The sequence below is a fragment of the Dermacentor silvarum genome, chromosome 1 (assembly GCF_013339745.2).
Source record: "Dermacentor silvarum isolate Dsil-2018 chromosome 1, BIME_Dsil_1.4, whole genome shotgun sequence".
NCBI classification, from domain to species: domain Eukaryota; kingdom Metazoa; phylum Arthropoda; class Arachnida; order Ixodida; family Ixodidae; genus Dermacentor; species Dermacentor silvarum.
Genome location: NC_051154.1, coordinates 384,979,435 through 384,998,409, shown reverse-complemented (window position 1 = coordinate 384,998,409; position 18,975 = coordinate 384,979,435). Strand labels below are relative to the sequence as shown.

The 18,975-nt window shown below is 44.0% G+C and overlaps 1 protein-coding gene across 2 annotated transcripts in view; it reads left to right on the top strand.

Moving 5' to 3' along the window:
• The window catches only part of LOC119437508 (uncharacterized), a 444,678-nt gene that overhangs the window by 59,703 nt on the left and 366,000 nt on the right, over nucleotides 1–18,975 (top strand). The gene's annotated exons all lie outside the window — the stretch shown is intronic.

Here is an 18,975-nt window from a genome sequence, read left to right as displayed (position 1 = left end):
TTCTCAACGTTTCCTCTTGCATTGAAGCTGTATAAAAGCCTGGCAAAACAATTCTTTATGATATATTGTAGTAAGATATGATATGATTTACTTAGATTCAAGTACTTAGCTAGCCTACTGTAGAATTACTTAGCTCGTGTACATAGATTAAGGTAAAAATTATTAAAGACTCCCCCGCTACGGCCTGCCTCATAATCAAATCGTGGTTCTGGCTCGTACATCATTATTTATCATTTGCACTGTAGAACAAGTTCCACATTTGCTCGCTGAATTGCAGCATTCTAGTTGTATGAAACTCAAAAGCCCGCGGAGTTAAATGCGCTGCAATGTGTTTTTTTTTCTTTTCACGGGGCAGTAACAGCGTACAGGCCAGCCTGGCAGGAATTATAAGCGGGAAAAAAACATTTATTTGTCGAACGTGTCCCTGCAAAGCAGTCGATGCTCGCACAATCAAAATATTCGGCTAGAGCCTCCCATAAGACAGGTTCAAGGTGTGATTAAGGCTTAAAGTGATGAGCAGTAATCGAACAACGGATGATGCTGAACCCAATGCTTCGACAAAGCCTTGAAGAAGACAAATCTTGTCAAAACGCCGACTCCAGGCTGAGGTTCCTTTGCGAGTTTCTTTGTAAGCCTTCCATGGGGAGCTGTTTATCCATAGGCGAAAATACCGTTATAAACATTTTCGCTGAAAGTCTGATTATTAGCTGTATACAATTCTCATCACGACTACCAGAAGGTTTGGTTACATTGTGATGCATTTTTGGGATGAGCGCTTGATCACATTCTGCATGTAATTGGCCACCGCGTTTCTGGTGAATTCGTGGTAACTGCGTGTGTGGTTCATTCTTGATAACTGCGTGAGTGGTGCATTCTTGACTACTGCACTTCTGGTGCATTCTTGATTACTTCGCTTCTGCTGCATTCTGGATTACTGCGTTTCTAGTGCATTCTTCATTAGTCTATTTTTGCTGACTCTCTGAGGCATTTTCTTGGGTAAGTCACAATTCTTTCTGATAATATTGTTTTGAATATGTGATAAATTCATTATTTGCGTCAGCAATTGCAAAATTTTACCTCGGATCATGGACTCAGCCCCAGGTGACAAACAGAACCGCGAGACGATACAATCGAAGTTAGCTACTCTGACTTCCACTGCATCTGCTGTGTACTGCTGAGCACAACTGACGGTACAATGTATCGTCAGTTGTGCACAAGCAGCGTTATCATATATGGCAGTAAGGGCGATGCAGTAAACAGGAGTAAACAGGCGCTGAAGTTTACTTCCTATACGTGAATACACTATACAGTCTATCTACTTCTGCTCTCGAGCCTACATTGACGAAAGGCTATTCTTGAGGTACAGGGTTGTTGAGCAAACTTGCTTGGCGGGGGGGGGGGGGGGGGGGTCATGTGTAGCCTGCAAGAAATGTAAAAAACGTTCATAGATTTACTTAGCCTCCACAGCAATGAGTACAATGCTTGACATCGATTATCTGAATGGCTACTACACCACTTATTGCTTAGGCAATACCGTATATGGACGGTGGCACAGATGCATCCTATAAGGCCCCCAATAATGAAAAAATACGCTTTAAACCAAAAATATATGTTTTAAAACCGGAAATGTGTGCAGATGCTATGTTTTAAAAGATGTAACATATTTTGTGCTTGCTGGCTGCAGGAAGGCATTATATATAAAATACCGTATTGCTATTTTAAGTTATGACACATACGGCAATCCCGTAAGGAGCAGGTACAAGGCATCTTTTTGTTTGAGTTGAGACAAATTTTAAACACTAGCTGTTCCAGATACCAAAATTTCAACACCTGGGGCATTTATATAAATGAGGCAGATGTTACTTGAGCATGTAAGTGCAACAAATAATGAGGTAACTAGCAATTATTTATCAAGGTATTTCTTCATTAGCACTTTGCAGTGGAGAAATTGAAGCCGATGGCTTATCGAGATTAGTCACCTTGAAATAAGTTCAGAAACTCGCACCACTTTAGAGACGATCGCCGTCAACTTTCAATAAAATGCACTGGCATTACACTTATTTTACTACAGCTGAGATTGAAAGATTTCTGCCATCGTTCATTTTTTTAAGTTCTGTTCAACAACAACAAAAAACCTGGTGTTACACGTAGTGCATGGCTATTTTACAAATGTGCTCTTTTGCATTTATTTATTACGATAAACCGCTATGCCATCGGCTTTTCTTTCCTACAAGGTACCTCTGAGCTAGATTACACAATTGCCTTTGAAGAAAGTCCCTATAACAGGGAACTTTTTCTCTAACCTCATCGATAGTGCCACATTTGATCCCAACAAGGGAGCATTAGGATTATTAATGATACGACGGCCGATACAGTTTACCAAATCTTGCATTTAAAGTAATTTGGTGACCATAGATTGCTCAGCCTGGCACTCTACATTTACCCGCCTTTTATTGGAGGTGCTATTACAATGTGCCATTAGCCAAAATAACTCATACAGTGTACCTTACACTAACAAGTGATGGCAAGTGCGATGTGAACTGGGAAACAGCTAAGAAAAGGAACAGCCACATTTTGCTTTAATCCGCATGCACACAACACTGAGACACAAATAAGAAACATGAGACAAAACAATGAGAAAAGGAGACCTTCATGGCAATATCAGTTACTTACTGATGACTGCATTGACCCTGACTGGGTCCAGTGCCTCATTCACTACGGCGTCCTCGTTAGCGTTGCTGTCTTTGCCAAACTACGATTTGCCACGCATCCTCCTCAACCGTGAAAATGCTACGTAGGAGAGCTCTGGCAAGGTTGGTAGGCCGTGGCAGTGCGAATGCAGGCGTTCTAACAGTGTGTTTTCAACAAGAACACCTCCACCGATGTTAAGCTGCATACCACAGAAAACATGCATTGAGCAAAGAGCAGTTGCTTTGCACATAGCCAACACAACTTTGATGTCCAAGCTGCAACGTCTAGGGTGAACTAATATTATCCACTGCTCTTTTAATAACAACAGCGCAACTAGCACACCATGCTAGTTGCGCCATAACTATCACTCGGTTTACAAAGCCAAAGAAGTCATTCTTTGTATATACCTTTGCATGTCACGGTAAAAGCACAAGCACTGATGATGAGTGAAACTGCTGACTGGTTCTATTTACACATTGTGTTTACCAGTGCAAGGCAACACTAAATAGTTTAGCCCGCACTAAGGAGCACCAACAACCAATTATTTAACATTCAGTGTTAGCAGTTCTTTGCTGCAAAAAAGTAGAAAATCAAGGACAAACTTTTTAAATTGTGGATGTAAAACACAGTTCCCGTACATCACTGTAATGTCACACATTTATAAGCATTTTTACACACTACGGCTTTTTTTTTGAGTAGACATAGTTCTTAAAAATCGCTAGACGGAGCTTTCTAAATTATTTTCAAATGTGAGCTACACCATTTGTTTAGACAACTAGATAGACCCAAGCATAGACCAAGGCATGTCACATAAGATCCATTTTTTATTTTCAAGTTTCATGCTTACCAACCCTTTGCTCTTCGTTAGAGCAGCCAATTTTGTATTCTAGTTGTATCTACAGATATAATTTACTATAATTTCATATTCTGCTTGAGTGCTTTTTAAAACCTGCACAAATATCTAGCTACTTCGCAAAGGAAAGGTGAAATGATAGAAATTTTCTTTATATTGCATGCAACATGGTCAGGTATTGGCAATAGCACATACATACATACATACATACATGCATACATACATACATACATACACACAAAAAAGGAAAGCTCCTGTCCATGAATATATATTTTTCTAGCATTAATAAAAGTAGAAAACATGCACAAGTTACCCAACAGCAAATGTTACTCAAATATCATGAGCAGCAGCACTGCTGATGAACTCACTGAAAGTTTATATTAAAAAAATATTGACGAAAATAGACTGGGGCATCATCTCCGATTTCATTAATAGAACACCTGGCACAACATGTAGAAATTAAAAGCTCTGATGGCATCTTGAGAGCAATTGTGCTCCATTGCGTAGCTTGTCTGTTAATGTAGAAGCGACAAAAATAAATGAATAAAAAGAACAATCATAAATTCCAAAATGGGAAAACTTGTATTTTCAGCATCAACGGCAGCAGATGGTCCTTTCTCCATCTTCCTGATAATTTTGTCAGCTTTTTCACCATGTCATAGGAGTCTAGAAAAGGTTGAAGAGAAAAGGTGAGGAGAGCAGAAGAGGAAGAAGTTACAATAAACAAGGATGGCTACCGACTCTTGGCCGATCCCCGTGAGTGGGTATGCGCCAAAGAAGATAAGGTCATCATCATCATCTTCATCGGGATGGCTACCGCGTCATGCTCACTTATGTCAGTTTTATTACAAATATGGCGCTGTCAAGGACAGGATAAGTGCCTGTGTTTCCCCCACGTCCGCTTCATTTTACTGAGGACCATGGACTTGGACTTCACCACACCTGCGCGGGCGGCGACAGGCACGCGGGCGTGCCAAGATTTTTCCACGAAGGACGGTTCGCTGTTACGGGTCAGCAATGATCCCTTGTTCTGAACGCTCACGAACACGACCTTTTGTGATTGGTGGTGGTAGGTACCTGTTTACGACAAGTATGAGTGAACAGGGCCGAAAATAGTGTAAAATAAATTTTTTTATCATATCAGGAAACTAGAGAAGAGAAGCAGTGAACATCAGCAACAAATACTAGAGCTAGTGTTGAAAAACGTGCTCCAGCATGCTTGGAGGCCGTCGGTGGAAATGGTAAAGCCGGATGTTTATGAGAGTTCGTCATCTGCAAACGCTCAAGCCAGGCTGAGTTTCTATGAGTACACGTGTGACAAGAATAGTTGGCGACAAGACCTCGACAAGGTTATGAATATGCGCTTGTACCTACGAGGCATTGCGAAAACCAGGCATGACATGAGAATCGCAGAAAGAGCGCACAGGCCTTGGGCTGAGTGGAGAGATAGTTTTTTGACGTCTTTCTCCGAGACTAAGCTCCAGAACTGGGACAAAGCTTCAAATATAATTCCGGACCTCTCGTAGAATACTTTTTTGAGAAGAGAAGGCTGCTAAATGTGGAAGACTCCACGTTGTCGGACTCGTCGCTCGTACCTATAATTATATAATAAATAAATATATATATTATGACTGCTTAAGAGCATGCAGAACGATTTCCAACTACGAATGCCGCATACTGTTGATGACTTGCTTAGAAATAGGAAAGATTTATGCGTTTTACAGCATCAAGAGAATGCTTCTAACGACTACAGTACTTCACCTAATGAACATCACAGACGGCAGTGTAAAAACGCGACCAAGTTGACGTCGGGAGTTGCCCCTCTCTTATTTCAAGGGACCATCTTCCTTACCAATCGTGCCAAGCTTGTGTACATTTCTGTGCAAGCAAATGGGCGGGACGTCAAGGTTTTAGTGGATAGTGAAGCTTCGATAAAAGTTGTAAACAAGAGTTAAATTCTGGACCTAAGATCGTGGAAGATTCTCCTGTGACGGTGTATAGTTACGAGTACAGGAAATAGACGTTTAATGAGTGGGCGGAAGTATTGATCACGTGTAAAGGGAAAAGCACTTTAACTAAGGCTCTCATACTCCATGGAGTAAAATATCGGTTGCTCTTGTCTCGAATAGTCATGCAACAGCTACGACTTAACCTCTACTAGGATGGGGAAGTCACTACTCGGGATGACCGCCAAATGTCTTCGGTTTCACTTGCTGAACTTCAAAGGAAGCCCACTACTGCGCCGGACTGTATCAAGCTGTATCCAGAGCTAATATGCGTCGGGGGCTATCCAAAGGCCACATCAAAGTTTGAAGTACCATTTGAACCTCGCGACAAGACTGTTTGAAACGCAAGGCCTACAATATGTCGCGAGAGAAGAAACATTGGTTGAACGAAAAATACAGAAGGTACCCGACGCCGGTTTAATCCACCCATCAACCTCTGCCTTTGCTTCTCCGATCACCATTGCTCCTAAAGGAGATGGAACCTTTCATCTCTGCACTAATTACAGGCAGGTCAACAAACAGACTGACTTATTTCCATTTTCAATGCCACTGATTGACGAAATCATGAATGAAACCGGAGGCTGTGAGATCTTTCCTCGTTTGTACCGGTGCAAAGGCTTCTGGCAAGTGCCACTCACAGAGGAGACTAAAAAAAATGTAAGAACAGTGTGCACGAAATGTTGCTGTACAAAGCAAAGCACAACTTCGCTGTCCGAGTTGTAACGTCCAGGGTCAACAAATATTAGCCATTGTTCTTTTTATAAGCTTTAGTCATGGCACAACATGCTAGTTGCGCCATAACTACCAATCGGTTTACAAAGCCAAAGAAGTCACTCTTTGCATGTCTGGTGTTTTTATGCCTTGCCACCTATATATTACATGTACAGTCGAGTCACCTAATAAAGGCTCTGCTTAAGAGAAACTTCCACTTATAGGAAGCAAGAGTAGTACGCCCTAAAGATAAGCATAATTGTAATCGCACGAAGTCGCACATACAGTTATTTAGCCAGGGTGATCAAATAAAGTGATTGCAGGTCCGTAGTAAGTGCCGACCCACCCGCTGCTATGCCAGTTGCGAGGGCGATGCGAGTTTAGGCGCATGTTTTTGCGATCAGGCTCTTTTTCCCCAGTATTTTTTCAGGCCAGCTATACCCTTCCCGTGCCCCTTTCAAGCAAGCTGACCATGCCTTTCTAAACTGACAAAACATTGCATGATACCGGAATACCAAGGGCACCTTGCCTCGTTAGGTCATCCCACGGTTGCACTCCTAAGGCGTACCCGCACGGAGCGGTGACATGCGAATTGTGCATGATGGCATCAGGTAAGCATCGTTTTTAAGGCTGGTACATGCGATTTTGCATCAGCATCGTTTTCTGGCAGTGCAAAAATATCTGATACACGCCGGCTAGAGATCACACACCATTAAAATTCTTGCAAACCGCACACAAATTTTCAACTTGCTAATGAAATGCAAGAAACCCCACGAAAATTCACGCCCCCTGACAGTTTGCAGGATTTTGTGGCCGAAGTGTGCAGGCTGTCAGGTTGTTTATGAAAGTGACAAGGCCATAAGTCCCAATGGGAACCGTGGTCCACGAAAAAAATATACTCTGCGTTGGAAGACGACGGCGATGAAGCGCGAGCACATGAACGTTAACCGCGCTTGCTCAGCTTGCGGCTGCAGCATTAGCGGACTGTGGTAGACGGGCTTAACACCAGCGCAGCTGTCAAAAAGTGCCTTGCATTTGAACAAGTGAGCTTTGTATTTAAGATGATCTGATCCAGCTCTCAGCCGAATAGTGCATAATGTCAAGTAGGTGACAGTCAAAAAAAGGAAAGAAGTAAAAATCTACGCACACATGAAACAGCATCTAACTAGACATGGCGTGATTGTAAAACATCCAGCAGTCACCTATTTTTTATTTACATATCACCATGATGAAGCGCAAGATCAAACAAGGTCGTGTTTACGGCTGCTGGAACAGCAAAATACTATATATAATATCGCCTTTATTTGTCAAAGTTTTTTTTCGAGGTACCCGACCATTTTTCAACATTCTTATCAGTCACACACAGAACACAGACCCTTCATTAAGAATTTGGTACAATAGACAGCGTTAATTGAACGGAACTAGGAACCTTGGTGAACTGCTCAGAAAAACTGGTACCAACACCGCTAAGGTCCTCGTTGTATACAAAATCATATGAAGGACAGCTGTGGGAGAATGTAACGTTGAAACGTCAAGTAAAACATTCAATTATCTTGCAGAGATGGAAAGAAATAGTCCGCAGTAGTTTTTACTCTGGTGCGTTGGTTTTGTCAGTGTGTCCATCTGTTGCAATTAAAAAAAACAATGAAATAGAGACTGCAAAAACTGCTGTCACGGATGTTGTCACAATAAATGGTCTCAGAAACAAGCCACTTAGCAAAGCAGCGCTGGCTGGCCAGGACAGTCATAATAAGACCTTAGCCCATCTAATTCACTAAATGCTATATTATCAGACCAAAGACCAAGAAATAGAGTTCAAATTATTATCCTTTGCTTGAACTAAACTTGAGATGACCTTTTCCATTCCCTTAGGCAGTTCCACTAAGGCAAAGTCTAATATAAACTGAGTTTTGGCCACAATGCAAACAGGCAGTTTGCCAATCAGCTGCAATATCAAGCTTGGAGAAGCTTGATGATGGCCACTCAAGCTCAACAAAAGAAAGGGAGTGTAAGCCGCTTACCAAGAATGTTTTCGGCAACTACAGCCCGCTTCCGTAGCTCCCTGGCCTCATCCTCATGTTCTTTCACCCGCTCTGAGGCAGCGTAAGCACACTGAGGTCCAGGCTGTGTAGGCAACGTTTTGTGAGTACATGTATTTCTATATTTTTACAGCATTCGCGTCTACAATTGACAATGAGCGGTTCCTCTACCTAATCTGCTACTTTGATGTGCACTGGAAAAGCTCTGCATGCAGAATTATAGCCAGAGTCTAAAACTGCTGATAATGGCAGTAAAAATAGGTTAAATACACCGACATTCAGCAGACATGACTGCCAGTACAGCAGTGCAATATAGAGGAACAAGTATGACTGCTGGGAAGAACAGAAGTGAATACGAATGTTTGAAGAGCGTGTTAGAAAGCAAAAGGTGCTCTGATTATCTGGGCAAAATTATAAGCTAAACTGTTGCAACAGCATTATCAGTTAAACAACTACATATCACCTCCCAAAGACCTTACAACTAATACAACACTAACACCAACCATTTTATTGCGATATCAATTATATGGACACTTCAACCGGAATTCTGCCATCGGCGTCGCCGTCGCCCTCGCCCTGAGGTTGCGTATGGATTCCAAGGGCGATAAAATCGTCGCCGCGCGCCGTATGCGCGAGCAAAAGCGCGCGGGGGACGCGCGGTATCACGGAGGGCGAACTCCCCCGCGCGCTATCACGGAGAGCGAACGCACGGCGGAAAGCAAACGCGATCGTCGCGCGAAAGGCCGTCGAGGTATGCGAGGGCGGGAGGCGGGGCGACGCTGTGCTACGGTACCAAAGGCGTATCTTGCAACCGGGCGTAAGGGGAACTTGCCACTCAATCTCCCACGCGAAAGCAAGAAAGCAGGAAGGCAGCGTGGGAAGGAGGGGGGGGGGGGGCAGCTTCTCCTCTGCCAACTTCTCCTCTGCACAACTCCTCTGCACTTTGCCCGGCGGTGGCGGTCGCCCGCACCGTCTCTTATCGCCACACGGCTCTGACATTTGTATGCGCTGTGCATTCGCCGCTCAGTTTCCGTTGAAGCTGACACCGCGCGAACCTTCACCCGCTGCGGCGGCTGCGCTTGCTGCCAGCGTTCTGACAGTTCTTGTCTGCGGTCATTCAGTGTGATCTATTCATGTTTGCTTGTGCGCGCTGACACCACGCTTGTTAATTCAGTTAGTAAGCGAATGTGTCCAAGTTTATGCAGCCGATAAAACTACTATCCATACTCCGAATAGCTCTCTGCAAATTCGCTATCGCAATTGACGCTTCGCCTTTCGGGCAAACTGCTACTTTTTTTATGGAGCGTTGGCAGATCATATATTTTGTTATTTTACATGTAGCCCCTTAAGTCTCCAAATATGATCAACTGTTTGTAAATCTTTGAAAATGCATATCTTTCTCAAAATATTATTCAGAAGTTAGCGAAAAAATTTTGTTTCATGCAATAAAATTCTGGCCATCATCATATCATCATCTTAATTACGAGAAGTAATCTTTCAAGGCCTGTGGTGCTAAAGATTTGCCATGTTGGCCCTTTGTGAGTTACGCTTTGAAAATGGAAAAATAAGCGGCCTCCATGTGGACACTGCAACTCAAGGAGAAACTGGCCCAGTGTAAATACATAAAACAACTCAGATGGTCTCATTACCATATGTTGACACATGCAATAACACAACCACTCATATGCATTCGCATTCTCGGGCACACACACCTCCATTCACCCTTGTGCAGAAGTGCTTTGGTCAGAATGCCCTTCAGTATTCTGGACCAGTCATTGGTGCAGCCAAAAGTTGCTATTGGAGCAGCTACTCCTGTGTTTGAAGCAAGCGTAGGGTTTACAGAAAGCACACCAACAGAAACAAACTTTACTTGAACTATGAATAAAACGAGTACAAAGCTTATAATAATTTAGAGGCATATAAATAATAAAACTTCAAGACCATTTTAACTTATACGAGCTAATAAATTTCTCACTCCGTTAAAATAGATTGGCACTACTTCTTTTCTAAACAAAGCACAATGTGAAGGGTAGGAGATCCAGACAATGCTAAGCAGTCCCCTTTCAACATAATCATACCCGCATGCAAATTATTTCAAACAACAATTTAATACTAAACTAAAAACACCAAAACGTATCAAGATGACCAATGTACATATTATTCAATGATGTTTGTGTACTCTATTTGATCGCTGAATACATCCTGTTCCTCCCAAAAAGGTATATGTATTCCCAGGCTCCGTGCTTGTTACGCGTGGTACAACCTAACTCAAACTTCGCATCGTCAATAAAAGTCCATGCTGGACTGGACGCTACTTCCAGTTCTGTGCACTTGACAGTTGCGGCCGTTCATTTACATTTCGCAAAACTAAAGCGCTGTAGTAGCTGCTGTGCACGAAATACAGTATTAAAGCTGGTTACCATTCATGTGTGGGGTGTTAAAGCCTTGATGTATTAATGTATAAGTTACTGCATTCAACGGTGTCAACTTCAGCCATCATCAAGACACACGCCCACAATTGCACTCGTTCGACTGTGCCCACACTAGAAGCAGCTCGTATTGCTGATACTAATGAGCAAAAATATCTTGACGCTTATTCCTTGCCGCGTGCGACTTGCACTGTCATGCATTAGTAGTGTGGCTACTGCACCTCATTGATTTCGGTAGGGCCCTTGCTACTACCCGTAGGCATGTACACATCAGTGCATGGTTTTAGGGAACACTCTGATGCGCGGCTATCACTTTTCTGACGATTTTTCTAGACTTCCAGACGCCTAGAAAAGCCTTATATTAAATATATTATCAATGGGAATGTTATCATTCAATTGCATGCCAGCTTTCCTTTTCTATACCCCTGCAGCTTTGCCCGATGTTCACATGGACACCAGCCTTTAATATGGGGGACCTATTTTGCCTTTGCAGTCTTTTGCATTCACTTAAAGAAAAAACCCCGTAAGCAGTACTGCTGCTGGTGGGTCATTTTACATACGAGACTTGCCTGGAGATTATAAATACAGCACGAAAAAACTGCTTATTGTGCTGTGGTCATGCGTTAATCGAATGCAAGTACTTACAGCCCAACAGAGCAGTGAACAGCAATATAGTACAATATAGCAATAAGATAGAAAGTTGATTTAAATGTCAGCAGAAGATATAATAAATGGGGTCTGTTGGCTGAAGCTAGGATGTTTGCTTGCCCACTCTATTGTAACTATCCAATATATCTAAATGATTGATGCGTAAAAGTATGAAATACGATCAGTGGGAATTACAATACGTAGAATTAACTTGTAGCTTGTATCTGAATCTTCAACCCTAGTCCATGGTTAAGAGCAACTATAGAAAAATAGTACTATCGGCGTGAAACAACGTGAACAGGGGAGTGAATTGCCTAATTTTAGTCAGCGCCGTATGGGATGACACGACCGCACATGAGTACACACACGTTCTCATGATGGGTGTGATACTTCTCGTACCATGCTTATGTTTCTGTACCAAGCTGGTGCGTCACATGCACTTTATCCATCGTCACATCCCATGTACCGCGGTATCGCAGAATCCATAGGCAACATCTTGCCGTGAAAGCGACGAAATGCGGATGGAGTGCGTTTTACGCTCTAGCAACGAAATCGAGCAATATTCCTGCGAGTATCCCTGAGCTCATGGTGTGAACCAAACCAGCGGTGTACGCCTGTCTGCGAACATGACTGACGAACGGCGCGGACAGCACTGTATTCGTTCAACACACACACACAGCGCAACTCGATGCGCAGTTCATGCTTCGCTTACACGCGGAATAAAATCTAACACAGAACTCACCTCCGGCTGTGAACTCTCCTCTAGAGGTACAGTCAACCACAAAAGTTTGCGGACCACGCGAGCGCGTGCCAGACTGCCTATCCGCGCCACCTAGCGGTACGCCACCTAGCGGCGACAGGGGCGCTCTCCCGGATATGAGCCCTCTTGGTACTCGCCTGCCTGTTAATTTTTTATTCCCGTGCATGACATTGTTAGTTCGTTGTGTTGACGCAGAGCGCTGTCTGCGATAAGACCGCCACATATCTGGCTTGATAGCAGTATCGGAGCAATCACTGCAACCTTTGTCGACTGGTGTGCCAGTGGGTAGATAAGTTTCACGAAGCGCTGCGACGATTTTTTACGCGACGTTTACTGGCGCACTTTGGTTGGCAGCATCTTGGTCCAATGAGTGTTGCTGCTTCTGCGTCTTGAGAGAAAGGGTAGGGAGGTGTTTCACTGTCATCAAAAATAAAGAAAAAGCGGATGCATAGAAAATTTTCTTTCACACATAGGCGCATCTTCGCATCAGTCGCTGAAAACGTAGTAGACTTGCTTCAGGCCACGTGGTGATTGCCTATTTGGAAAGATGCCGCTGCGTGTTCCACTTGACGAAAGAAGGCACATTGTGCGTTTATTTATAGAGGGAATACCTCAGCGCGAAATCTGCCGCCGAACCAACAGGAGCCGGACTGCCGTGAATAGGATTATTCAAGCTTTCCGCGACGATGGCAGATTCACAGATATGGAGCGCAGTGGGCGTCCAAGGGCCACGACTGAGGAAGAGGAGCGCCTGATTACGGCCGCCATCGTGGCTGATCCTTTTCAAAGTGCAGAGGATATCCGAGAAGCGCTCTCGCTCACGGTATCGTCTGAGACTGTAAGAAGAAGGCTGAGTGAGCTTGGCTTGCAGTCTTTCGTAGCAGCACAGAAGCCCTGCCTCTCAGACAGCCAGCTACAAGAACGACTCATGTTCGCTACAGCAATGAAAGATTGGACAACAGAGAAATGGGGCGATGTCATCTTTAGCGACGAGTCAACTTTTTCCACGCGCTGGGACCAACGGAAGCGGGTTTGGCGTCCACTAAACTGCAGGTGTGTTTACAGTGTATTGGCAGTTAATTCACGAAGCTAATTCTGCATCACAACATGTTTCACGTAAAATGAGCTTTTGGACATTACGAGATTTTTCTGTAGTGGTATTATGTTGAAAACATTAACGATTGTTTCATAGTACTACTTACTCTGAAGCTAATTAAAAGCTGCCAGTGGGTCTTTCAGTACTATCTAATGATGTTTGCACGTTTTCTATTGCAACTCTATAACAGCATTATAAAGTTCATACGCAAAAGGAATCACAACATTTTTAGACGCGCCGCTGGAACCCAATTGTATGCTATTTCTTGCAGATATCTGCCTAATTACACACAGAGTGTTCTATCCAGTGGACGGTGGTGTTCCGTGAGCGTGTGGGGAGCAATCAGCAAAAATGGCCTTGGTCCCCTTGTGCGTCTGGAAGGGCCCTTCACTGCGTCACGGTACTGCGACGTCATCACTAGACACCTCGTTCCGTATGCGCTGGACGGTCCCTTCAGCGACGGCTGCTATTTTTTTCAACACGACCGCAGCCCGATCCATAAAGCACGTATCGTCCAGTTATTGCTAGAAGAACATGCTGTTTGCCAGCTTGAGTGGCCTCCATGTGGCGCCGACTTGAATCCCATAGAAAATGTCTGGGGCATGTTGAAGAAACGGCTGTCCACACGAGCCAACCGCGGCCGCACGGCCGATACGCTGTGGCAAGCGATCGCACAAGAATGGGAAAGCCTGCGCGGTCGACCGGAGATTACTGAATCTTTGTACGAGTCGATGCCCACACGCATCAATAAGGTGCTAGAAAACGGCGGACATTTCACTTCCTACTAGATCATTGAGAGACCTATGTTTCATGACACTTCTGTAAATGTCTTGTGAATAAATTCATCCCCTTCAGACACGAATTATGATGCACTGTCTGCAAATGCGTCAAATGCGCATGGCATCATTTCAAGACGCTCACTATTACATTCCAAGAAAGAAGACGAAGCAATGTGCTGTTTTGTGCGAGTTTCAGTAAAAAATTAATTAGCGTATAACTCATTATCTAATTATTCTGAAATCCGTCAGCTTCAATGCTTGCATAAAAAGAATCAACTATTAGGCCCGAAACGCATGCACACTTGCTTTTTCGGTTGTATTCGTGTCGACCGGAGAAAAAAAATACTCTTGACGTTGGTCTTGGAACGCGGCACGTCGAACGATTGTCTAACATGGTAGTGTCTCCAGCAAAGTGATCATCTGCAGCAATACGCAGGACAATGAAGTTAACTGACCGCTAGTTGTCCCATCAGGAAGCGGACACGAATGTGCACACTGAGTTTTAGGTCATTTGAAGAAACACGTGGCGTGGGACGCGCCTCCGAAGTTCGAGTCCCCAAACGAGGACGCCGTGTCGCAAAGGGTTATAAAAAGAGTCATCGCACCCGATTATTTCTTATTTTTCTAAATGTAACCACTATAGCAGCACGGTGGTTCGGGCTTTGCGCAGCAAAACCTGGGCGCAGGCGATCAAATCCCGGCCGCTACTGTCACTTAGCGATGGGGGAGGAACGGAAAAATTCTGCCTACTGACTAAGCATCTGTGTCCCATGGCTGCCTCACCGCTCACTCACGCACTCACGAAAAAAAACAGCATGGCTACGCGAAAATAGAACTGATAACAACCGAAGAATACGCTGTCTGATTACTTATACTGATATTCTGCTCTCAAAATATAAGCAAGTAGCCCTGGCTAACAAAGAGCGCGTCACGTTGAAAGAGATAGGTAGAAAATATTTGCGCACAGTGCGAAAATAGACAGGCCATAGATTTAAGGAGGGATGCGTCTTCAACGTAGCGCTGCTGTCGATCGCTGGTGACGTAGCGGAAGTGTCGCGAAGAGGCTCTTGGCCACGCGCTCGCGTGGTCCGCAAACTTTTGTGGTTGACTGTACTTCGGGCACCTCTTCCACTTCCTCGGCACTGCCTGTTGCTGACTGCGCCGTCCGCCCAAGCTTCGTTCGCCGGCGCTCCATTGTTCTTTCCAATCCTACATAAAATCGTTGTCAGGCCGGCAAAAGAAACAACTTTACAACGACAACTTATAAACAGCGGTGTTACTTACCGATGTCCAGCAACTGTGCATCTGCTGTCGGTTCGCCCACCTTCCAATTGAAAGATATCACGCTGCCGCGTAATTTATCGATGGCGTTTGTGTCGCTCAAGAGCCGTATACCTAAGCTGGTGTCTACACTAGCTCAGGCGTTGCAGAAGTCCCACCTATTAGGTTAGAGTGGGCAGTGAAGCAGCGCGTGTAGCAGCATACTTCATATGCATCATTTCTTCGCTCCTCAGGCGTTGCAGATCCTGACAATTGTTTCACCGTTTGCGCCCCTGCATATCTACCCTGAAATGGGCGCTTGCGCCGTTGCTGATTATGCTATCGTGGTTCCGTAGACAATACACGTGCTGAGACCAACGTGCCACCTTCACACAGTTGGCTGCTGGACTGGAAGCTCATGACTTCTGGGACGACAACACCGGAAGAAACGCCCATGCCCTGCTTCTTCATTAGCAACGCGCGGATGGACTGCTATTTTAGTGGGCAATGGAGCAGCGCTTGTGGCAGTATGCTTCATATGCATAATTTCGTCGCTCCTCAGGTGCGTAACAATTTCGCTTTCTACGCTAAACGGAGTTACAATCGCTCCCAATTGCTCCTACCCTGCCCACTTGTTTTGTTCGATAGTGTGTGCGACTGCACTTTTATGACGCTGAATTTGTTAAAATGTGGCGATATCGAGGAAAATCCAGGGCATCCAAAACATCACAAATCAAGCTAAGATGTCCTTGCTTTAAATAGTGTTAATGAGCTTCACTCCGAAGAAATTAGTACTGTGCTGCGAAGTGCTAAAATACATTAAAATAACAGGTGAGCTTGCCAAAGGCCAGACTGAGTAAACAAAGGACGTGATGAACGTCAGAACAAACCAACAAGCTATTGAAAGTAAGCTAACTGACATTTACCGTCGCCTCGAATCACTTGAAAAAAAATCGTAAACGCTCGACAATGTCTCCTGTGATTCGGTCAAAGTTTAACAGACAGCGGAAAGCTTGGAAAAACAGCAGGTCGCCCTAATTGCGTGTCCGGGTGATCTGGAGCACAGGTCAAGGTGTAACAATCAAATTTTTTATGGCATGCCTCACTCCCGTGAATCATGGCTGCAGACGGGGAAAAAATCGCTGTCTTGTCGGCTGGCGATGGAATGTGATCTGCCACCGAACTCAGCTGAATGCGCGCATCGTATCGTGGCCTTTTTAGACGGGAAGCGCCGCCCCTTCATAATGAAATTAACGAACTTTAAATTTAAGGAAACCATACTTTCCTCGCTCAGCAAGCTGAAAGCTAACAACGTTTCTGTGTCTGAGGACTTCTCGCCCGCAACAATAAGCTTATCGAATTTTCTAAGCGCCAGCCCAGGTATTCCCCGTTTCAGATACGCTTTAATAAGCTTTTTTATTGGTAGCCGAACATTCTTGTACGAACCAACAAGTGACAGCGTCAAGTAAATTAAGCGCGCACTCCATGCCGGCGCAGCTACTGCTGCCACTTCAAGCAGTCCCCTTCCTCTGTAGGAAAGTTTGAGGGGTAGTGGCGTTGCATCAGCAGCACATGTCCTAGTGCTTATTGCTAACGTAAGAAGTCTGATAAACAAGCGCGACACACTTAACTCTCTCGTCGACAACTGCGGTGCCGGTATTATCATTCCAACTGAAATGTGGTTGCACCCTCAGGTGTACGACTGAAATTTTTGACATACGCCGCTTTCATATGTTCCGTTGTGATCGAACGGTTGGCCTTGGCGCAGGCGTACTGCTTTCCATCTCGGAATCTTTACCTTGTTATCACGTTAACTTTCACGGCGACCTAGAAATAGGGCGCGCCTGCGTTGACCTAGGCCATCGAAAATTCATTTTCGCTGTTTGTTACCGCCCTCTCTCTAACCCGTCTTCTATCACTGCCGAACTTCATGACGTACTAAAGACACGTTATATAAAGGGGGACTTTAACATTTCGAATTTAATTTGAAACGCTTATCCACCTGCTTGTTATCTATGTTGTTCAAAGTGTAATAAATTTCTTGCTCTTTTCGCTTTATTTTTTAAAGTCAACTAGTATCTGAATCAACAAGAATTTCAAAGGATACTGCCAATATCTTAGACTTATTATTATGCTCTCATCCTGACCTTATTACGGATGTTTCATGCATACCTGGTGTAGGCGACCATCTAGTTCTTTCAGTTAACATTACGTCTCTTTTGTTAAAGCCAGCTGTGAAAAACAAATAATATATGACTACGACAAGGCAAACTTCAATGATATAAACTAGGAACTATCCAAATTATTTTACGTCGTTTTAAGTAACATCGATGATCGCACGGTACACAATAACTGGATCATATTGCGAAACATAGCACATGAACCCATTCATAAATTTATTCCGTCGCGTATAATACCACCGCATTCTAAGGGGATTTTGTTTATAGCTCCCCCCCCCAAAGAGGCTTTGCAATCGGAAAAAGCGCCTGTGCCTCTCGCAGAAAGGTTCTTTGGCATTCAAGTGGGATGCTTACAAGGACGCGAACAAAGCTTAGATAGTAGCTAAAAAACTCGCTAGAAATATATTTCAAGAACAAACTTTCCCTACAATACTTACAATAGATCGGAAAAAGTTTTGGCGCATCATAAACCCTTCGAAAGATAATGCATAAACGTTAACTGATTCGGGTGGACGAACAATACCCGACGCTGAATATCCCCGTATCCTGAACTCTGTATTCTGCAGTAGTTTCGTTGGATGTCCTGATCCTGTTCTTCCAACCCTAGAGAGTTGCAATTACCCGGCTATGAATTTATTATGATTGAGCCACGGGGGGGGGGGGGGTAGACAATGTAATTAAAAATCTGAAAGTGTCGTCAAGCGCTGGCGCAGACCTGGTTAATGCAAAGTCACAAAAAACACTTCTGTTTACTCATCTTTAATACTTTCAGAAATATTCCAGCAATCTTTGGACACCCGCTAGCTCCCTACAGACTGGACAATTGGGAAGGTGGTTCCACTCCTCAAGTCCGGCAGCAAAAGCTCACCGCGTAACTACCGCCCCATTTCCCTCACTAGCATTCCTTGCAAAGTACTCGAACATATCTTGTTCTCTCGTTTAGTTAAGCACTTAGACGATAACTCATTCTTAACACGCGCGCAGCATGGTTTTCATAAAAGTTTGTCCAGTGAAACAAAGCTGCTTTCGTCCACTCACGATCTTATTCTTGATAAAGGTTCATGTGCAGACTGTGATTTCTTCTACTTTGCAAAGGCTTTCGAAAAGATATGTCACAAACTACTCATTTTTAAGCTTAGTAAACTGATTCTTGATTATAATCTCTTTCAATGGCTAGAGTACTTTCTTCTTAATCGCTCATAGTTCGCTGCATCTAATAACCGCTTCTCTCCATTTATCCCTGTTGAATCTGGGGTTCCTCAAGGATCAGTTTTAGGCTCTCTCCTCTTTTTAATATACATTGAAATGAAATTACCCAATGAAATTTCTGCTAACATTCATCTCTTTGCCAACGATTGCGGTATTTTCCGTGAAATTTTTGATACTGCTGATACTAACATTCTGCAAAACAATATTAACGCTGTCTGTAACTGGTGAAAGGTGTGGTTAATGCATCTGAACCCATCTAAGTGCAAAACCATTTGTGTAACCCGCCGTGAACTTCCTCTTCGGACTTATTACCT